Here is a 7,728-nt window from a genome sequence, read left to right as displayed (position 1 = left end):
TAAGGGTGTGGGCCTAAGGTCGAGTATTGAAAATTCATTCATTTATTTAATTAATAATTGTCTAAGGCCCACTATCAGGCGAATCTGAATTAAATGCAGTCTGCTCTCAAAGAGCACACTACGTATTTAGACCAGTGCTACTTACAGTCCACGATGAAGGACCAGTTTTCTTTTAATCCATCGGTCACTGATACTTAACTAAATTAAGATTAAAAATAAATTACACGTAGATTAAAGTGGAAAAAATTGTACAAAACGCTATTTCACTTTTTAAATGTGAAATTCAACAGACATAAAATTACATTTCAATAAACAATCAGAACAGAGAGAAAGTAATTTAAGAAATTGTACACTTTGCTTAGAGAAAAACTACCAATTAGCATTTATTACAGTGAATGGATATTACACTAAATTTTTGTTCTACAATTGTAACTAAAGCAAAGATATGGGGCGCCTGGGTGGCTCAGTCGTTAAACGGCTGCCTTCGGCTCAGGTCATGATCTCAGAGTCCTGGGATCGAGCCCCTCATCGGGCTCCTCGCTCTGCGGGAGGCCTGCTTCTCCCTCTCCCACTCCCCCTACTTGTGTTCCCTCTCTCGCTGTGTCTATCTCTGTCAAATGAATAAATAAAATCTTTGAAAAAAAAATAAAGCAAAGATGTGAGTGAAATTCTATTCTCTTATTAAATGCCTGTAAGCACACTTTGAATGAATACACTGAATATAAATATTTAAAGCTTTCAATGTGACAAATGATATTGTTTCTTGTTTGGTCATTTATCTAAAGTAGGTTGGATTGATAAAAGCTCTACTTAACAGGAAAATTTATGTCTAAACTAGTTCTAAGGTCTCATGGTAGGAAAACTATCTCATGGAGGTATGTTAATGGAAATGGAAGAATAGATTTTAAAGCAACTTCATTAAATTTACGGTTCATTCTTGACCTTTACCCAAAATGAACTGATGATGTATTTTCAAAATTCATATTCAAACCTCATAAGTGGCTAGGTCCAACAGTTTATCCCATACAGTAATAATTAAAATTTTAAATATCTTTCAATAAAAGAAATGGGTTCTAGATCATCATTTTCCTATTCAGCAAACTTCTTTTGAGGGAAAGTACAATTCGAACTGTTCTATCATATTTGTAAAATATTTAATTATATTTTTCACAGGTGTGCAATGTGAAGTCTTATTGATGTTTTTAAAATATGAAAATAACAACATGTAAAATCTCTGTTCCTCCAATTTTTCTAAGTTAAATTTTTGTTCTTCCATATGTTGCATTCCTTCATTCCATTAAAATAGTAAGTTCCAAATATCACCCACCAAATACTAGCAAACTAAATTCAGCACGTATTAAAAGATTTATAGATTTAAAAAAAAAAACCATGCTGTTCTAATATGATAACATGTTTCCAAAAAAAAGAAAAAGTTTATACATCATGACCAAGTGAGATTTATTTCCAGAGTGCAGGGATGGTTCTACATACAAAAACCTTTCAATGTAATAAACTATAGGAGTAGTAGTTTTCTAACATCTTCCCCTCAAAAAACCCTGATTTTGACAACACTGGCGAATGAGAGTATCCGTTGTGGGAGTCCGACAGTCCAGTGGAGAAGTTCTTTTTTTTTTTTTTTTTAAAGATTTTATTTTTATTTATTTGACAGAGAGGGAACAGCGAGAGAGGGAACACAAGCAGGGGGAGTGGGAGAGGGAGAAGCAGGCTTCCCGCCGAGCAGGGAGCCCCATGCGGGACTCGATCCCATGACCCTGGGATCGTGACCTGAGCCGAAGGCAGACACTTAATGACTGAGCCACCCAGGCGCCCCCAGTGGAGAAGTTCTAGCACATCCTTGAAGAAAGAAAAAAAAATCCAAGATTGGATTTGAAGAAATCCATTGCATTGAAGAAAGTAAGAGGGGGCGCTTGGGTGGCTCAGTTGGTTAAACGACTGCCTTCGGCTCAGGTCATGATCCTGGAGTTCAGGGATCGAGTCCCACATGGGGCTCCCTGCTCAGCAGGGGGTCTGCTTCTCCCTCTGACCCTCCTCCCTCTCATGCTGTCTCTCATTCTCTGTCTCGCAAATAAATAAAATCTTAAAAAAAAAAAAAAGAAAGAAAGAAAGAGGAATAGTTTTACGTTGTCTTTGTCTCCGTTCCCACAGGGTGGCACAGCTTAGTACCAAGAGGAGCACATTGGCCTGCAATTTCTCCCACAGCAGAAAGTGAGAGCGTGTGAGTGAGTGCCCAGCTTCCCCAGCTATGTGAGACACTGCCAAAGAGGCCCACCCTTTTCTTACCCCATCTGGAATACTGAGGTAAGCTGCACACCTGAGGGTGAGGAGGGAATAGGAGCATAGCAGGCAGGACTTAGAGTGCATCACAGAGACGTGGAACGTACTTAACTGCTTTGTGGACTTCATTACAAAGGCCACCACAAACCACTCTAGAGGTCTTGCCTGCAGATTCCCCCAACTAGGCCACAGGCATCCCTAATGCTCCCTACACCTCATCCACATAACCTGCCCCCCCCAACACACACCTTGTGGTCAGTTCCCTGTGTGTCCCCGTGAGAGTGGCAAGTGCAAGCACTGGCAGAGGGTTCATGGACATACACGGAAAACTGGCCCAACTCTGCAAGATTGTGAAAAAGCAAACAAACTTGAACATTTACCACTATCCTGGGGAAAGTAAAGCTGAAGCTGTCAGTTAGCAGTAGGTCTAGCTTTGCAAAAAGAAGGCATATAATCTTAAGAATCACACACACACACACACATACACACACATAAAGGGACAAGAAGTGTGGAGCAGGCATACCCATAGAAAAGGTCTGAGGAAATCTCAGAATCCCTAGATAGGCTGACAGAAATTATTTCTCTCCCAAAGCCAAACAGTAAAGACTAGAGGACGTTACCATTTCTTCAAATGCCAAGACAGTATTCCAACACTTCAAGGAACATGAAAAATCAAGGAAATATGAAACCACCAAAAGAACACAATAATTTTTCAGTAACTAACCCAAAAGAAATGGAGATCTATGATTTGAATAAGACAAAATTCAAAATAGTTGCTTTAAGGAAGCTCAGTAAACTACAGAGAAACAAAGAAAAACAATTCAATAAATTCAGAAAAACAACACGTGAACAAAATGGGACGTTTAACAGAGAGAAAGAAATCACAAAAAAAGAACTAAACAAATTCTGGAGCTGAAGAACACAATGAATGAAATGAAAATTGCAATAACGAACATCAACAACTGACTTGATAAAAAAAAGAATCTCAACTCAAAGACAAATCACTTAAAATTATGTATTCAGAGATCAAAAACAACAAAAAGAATGACAAAGAGTGAAGAAAGACTACATGGATTATGAAATACCATCAACTGAAACAATTTCTGCATTTTGGGAAATACCAGAAGGAAAAGAGAGCAAGAAAGGGGCAGAAAACTTATTTAAAGGAGTAATGACTGAGGGGACGCCTGGGTGGCTCAATTAAGTGGCTGCCTTGGGCTCAGGTCATGATCCCAGGGTCCTGGAATTGAGTCCCGCATCCGGCTCCCTGCTCAGTGGGGAGCCTGCTTCTCCCTCTGCCTGCTGCTCCGCCTGCTTGTGCACTCTCCCTCTGACAAATAAATAAGTAAAAATCTTAAAAAAAAAAAAAAGAAAGAAAGAAAGAAAGAAAGAACGCCTGAGAACATCCCGTATCTAGAAAGAGATATAGGCAGCCAAGTTTATGAAGCTCATCAGTCCCCAAACAGATTCAACCCAAAGATATCTTCTACAAATATATTATAATAAAACAGTCTCAAATCAAAGAGAAAATATTAAAAGAAAAAAAAATCTCACTTACAAGGTAAACTCCATAAGGCTATTGGTGTCATTCTCAGCACAAACCTTGCAGGCCAGGACAGAGTAAGATGAAAAATCAAAGTGCTGCAAGAAAAAAACCAAAATACTTACCCAGGAAAGCTGTCGTTCAGAAGTGAAGGAGAGATAAAGAATTTCCCTGACAAAGTCTGAGGAAATTAATCGTCACTAGATCTGCCATAAAGGAGTTCCTCAAGCTGAAATGAAAGGATGTTAACTACTGACATGAAAACATATGAAAAAATAAAACATATTGGTAAAGGTAAGAAAATAGTAAATTACAGAATACTCATACTATAGTGTTGTATAAATCACTTAATTCTAATGCAAAGGTTAAAAGACAAAGCATTAAATAACTTGCTACAATAGTTTGTCAACAGATACAAAATATAAAAAACAGATGTGACATCAAAAACAAAATAGAGGGAGTAAAAGGGTAGTTTTTGTATGCAATCGAAGTTACCAGCTTAGAATACACTGTTACAACTATAAGATGTTTTATGTAAGCCTCATGTGAATATTATTCAGTCATGAGAAAAAAGGAAATCCTGCTATGTGCGATGATATGCATGAGCCTAGAAAACGTAATGCTTGGTGAAATATGCCAGACAGGTAAACACAAATACTGTATGATCTCACTTATATGTGGAATCTAAAAAAACAAAACAAAACCATAGAAAGGTCTAACTCATAGAAACAGAGAGTAGAATGGCAGTTACCAGGGCTGGGGAATAGGGAAAGTGGAAAGATGCTGGTTAAAGTGTACAAGCTTTCAGTTGTAGGATGAATAACTTTTGTGTATCTGATGTACATACATCATGATGAGTATAGTTAATAATACTGTCTTGTATACTTGAAATTTGCTAAGAGAGTAAGCATTCTCACCTCTAAAACAAAAGGTAATATAACTATGTAACATGATGTATATGTTAATTAATCTGAGTGTGGTAATCATTTCACAAAGTATATGTATATCAAATCAACACATTATACATGGTAAATATATACAATTTGAGTTGTCAATTATATCTCAATAAAGCTGGGAAAATGGAATGTACCAGATTAATAGAAAGAAGGGGGAAACCACATGACCATTTTGATTGAGGCAGAAAAAGCATGTTAACAAAAATCAGCACCCTTTCATGATAAAAACACTCAACAGCAAGTGTTGGTGTGGATGGGAGAATTTGGAACTCTTGTGCATTGCAGCTGGGAATGTAAAATGGTGCAGCTGCTGTGGAAAGCAGTATAGAGCTTCCTTAAAAACTTCAACATAGCATTACCATCTGATGCAACAATTTCATATCTGGGTATGGACACAAAAGAATTTGAAGAACAGACTCAGATTTTTTTTTTTATATGGGGATTTTTATTCTTTTTCTTCCAACTTTTTATACTAAGTGACTTTATTTTTTTTCTTCAAATTTTTATTCAAATTCTAGTTAGTTAACATACATTGCAATATTGGTTTCAGGAGTAGAATTCAGTGATTCATCACTTGCATACAATTCCCAGTGCCTAACATGACAAGTGCCCTCCATCACCCATCTAGCCCATCCCCTTCAATCAACCCTCAGTTTGTTCTCTATCTTTAAGAGTCCTTTATGGTTTGTTTCTCCTCTCTCTCTTTTTTCCCCTTCCCATATGTTCATCCTTATTGTTTCTTAAATTCCACATATGAGTGAACTCATATGATGTTTGTCTTTTTCTGACTGACTTATTTTGCTTAGCATAATACACTTTAGCTCTATGCATGTCCTTGTAAATGACAAGAGTTTATTCTTTTTTTTTTAAGATTTTATTTATTTATTTGACAGAGAGAGAGAGAGCACAAGCAGGCAGAGTGGCAGGCAGAGGGAGAGGGAGAAGCAGGCTCCCCACCAAGCAGGGAGCCGGACGTGGGGCTTGATCCCAGGACCCCAGGATCACAACCCGAGCCTAAGGCAGCCGCTTAACTGACTGAGCCACCCAGGCGCCCCAGGAGTTTATTCTTTTTGATGGCTGAGTAATATTCCATTGTGTATATATACCACATCTTCTTTATCCATTCATCGGTCCACAGACATTTGGGCTTTTTCCATAGTTTGGTATTGTTGATAATGCTGCTATGAACATTGGGGTGCATGCACCCCTTTGAATCTGTATATTTTTTTCCTTTGGGTAAATACCTAGTAGTGCAATTGCTGGATTGTAAGGTAGTTCTATTTTTGACTTTTTGAGGAACCTCTGTACTGTCAAACAGATATTTTTATACCAATTTCCATAGCACCATTTGTCACAATAGTCAAAAGGTGGAAACAATCCAAATATACATTCATGAAAGGGTGGCTAAGCAAAATGTGATATATATAGATAATAGAATATTATTCAGCATGGCTGAATCTTTTTTATGAAAAAGGAATGAAATTTTGATATATGCTACAGCAGGATGGATCTTAAAAAACAGGCTTAGTGAAATAAGACAGACACAAAAGGACAAATATTGTGTAATTCCACTTGTATGAGGTACCTAGATTAGCCAAATTTATAGACACAGAAAGCAAATAGTAGTTACCAGGGTCTCAGGGGAGGAAAGAGGGGAAATTTTTTGTGGATTTTTTCCAGTTTTATTAAAATGTACTTGTATAAGTTTAAGGTGTACAATGTAATGATTTGCTATATGTATACATTGTGAAATGATTACCACAATAAGTTTAATTAGTATCTATCACCCCACATATTTACATTTTTTTCTTGTGATGAAAACTTTTAAAATCTACTTTCTTAGGAACTTTCAAATATACAATACAATGTTGTTAACTGTAGTCAACATGCTATATATTACATCTCCAGAACTTACTTATCTTACAACTTCAAGTTTGTACCTTTTGATCTCCTTCACTCATTTCTCTCCTCCTGTACCCCCCCCCCGCCATTGGTAATCACCAGTTAATTCTTTGTTTTTATAAGTTTATTTGTTTGTTTAAGATTCCACATATATGTGAGATCATACAGTATGTTTTCCTCTGGCCATATGACCTTCTCACCCTACTTGGGCTTTGACATCTCGCCCTGACTCATACTACCTCCATCCCCATTGCATGTGTGTTTCTCACCCTGTTTAGGGTCTAACACCCCATACCAGCTGCTGCTGCTATCACCCCAACACACACAGTTGCTCTCCTTACCCTTCTTAAACCTGAACCCCGTGCTGGCTCCTGCCACCTCACCTTATGGATGCCCTCTTTACCCAGCTGGATCTGCAGCACTCCACACTGCGTTACCATAGTTGCCCTCTTCATCCTGCTTGAGACCCCATAGCCCATGGACCTTCCTATTATTGCCCCAACCCCACGTATGGATACATTCTTTATTCTTCTTAGACTTCAACACCTTGCACTGGGTCTTCAGCACAACTGCTCCCACCCCCATTTGCACACTCTGACATTCTACCTCATGCTGCAAGGATGTCTTCCTACCCTTGTTTGTACAACCTCTCACCAGGCTGTTCTACAACCCACACGGACTTAGCTTGCTTGGACTCACCTAATGGTTTTGGACTGAACTGTTCAAGAAGAAAGAAAGGAAGAAAGGACAAAAGGAAGGCAGGAAGGATTGAAGGATGGAAGGAAGAAGGGAAGGTAAGAAGAATGGAAAGAAAGAAGGGAAGAGTTACTTTCTGTTATAGCTAACATTGATTTTTTAGTTACAGGATTTTAGAGTACAATTTCTTTTTTTTTAATAGAGCAATTTTAGGTTCACAGAAAAATTAAGCAGAAGGTACACAGATTTCCCACACATATTCTGCCTGCACATAAACAGAGCCTTCCCCACTGTCAAAATCTGGCAACAGAATAATATATTTATTATAGGGGCACC

Source organism: Mirounga leonina, unplaced genomic scaffold, assembly GCF_011800145.1.
Source record: "Mirounga leonina isolate KUSES-001 unplaced genomic scaffold, KU_Mleo_1.0 Mir_180, whole genome shotgun sequence".
Taxonomy (NCBI): domain Eukaryota; kingdom Metazoa; phylum Chordata; class Mammalia; order Carnivora; family Phocidae; genus Mirounga; species Mirounga leonina.
Note: the sequence above shows the minus strand (reverse complement) of the source record.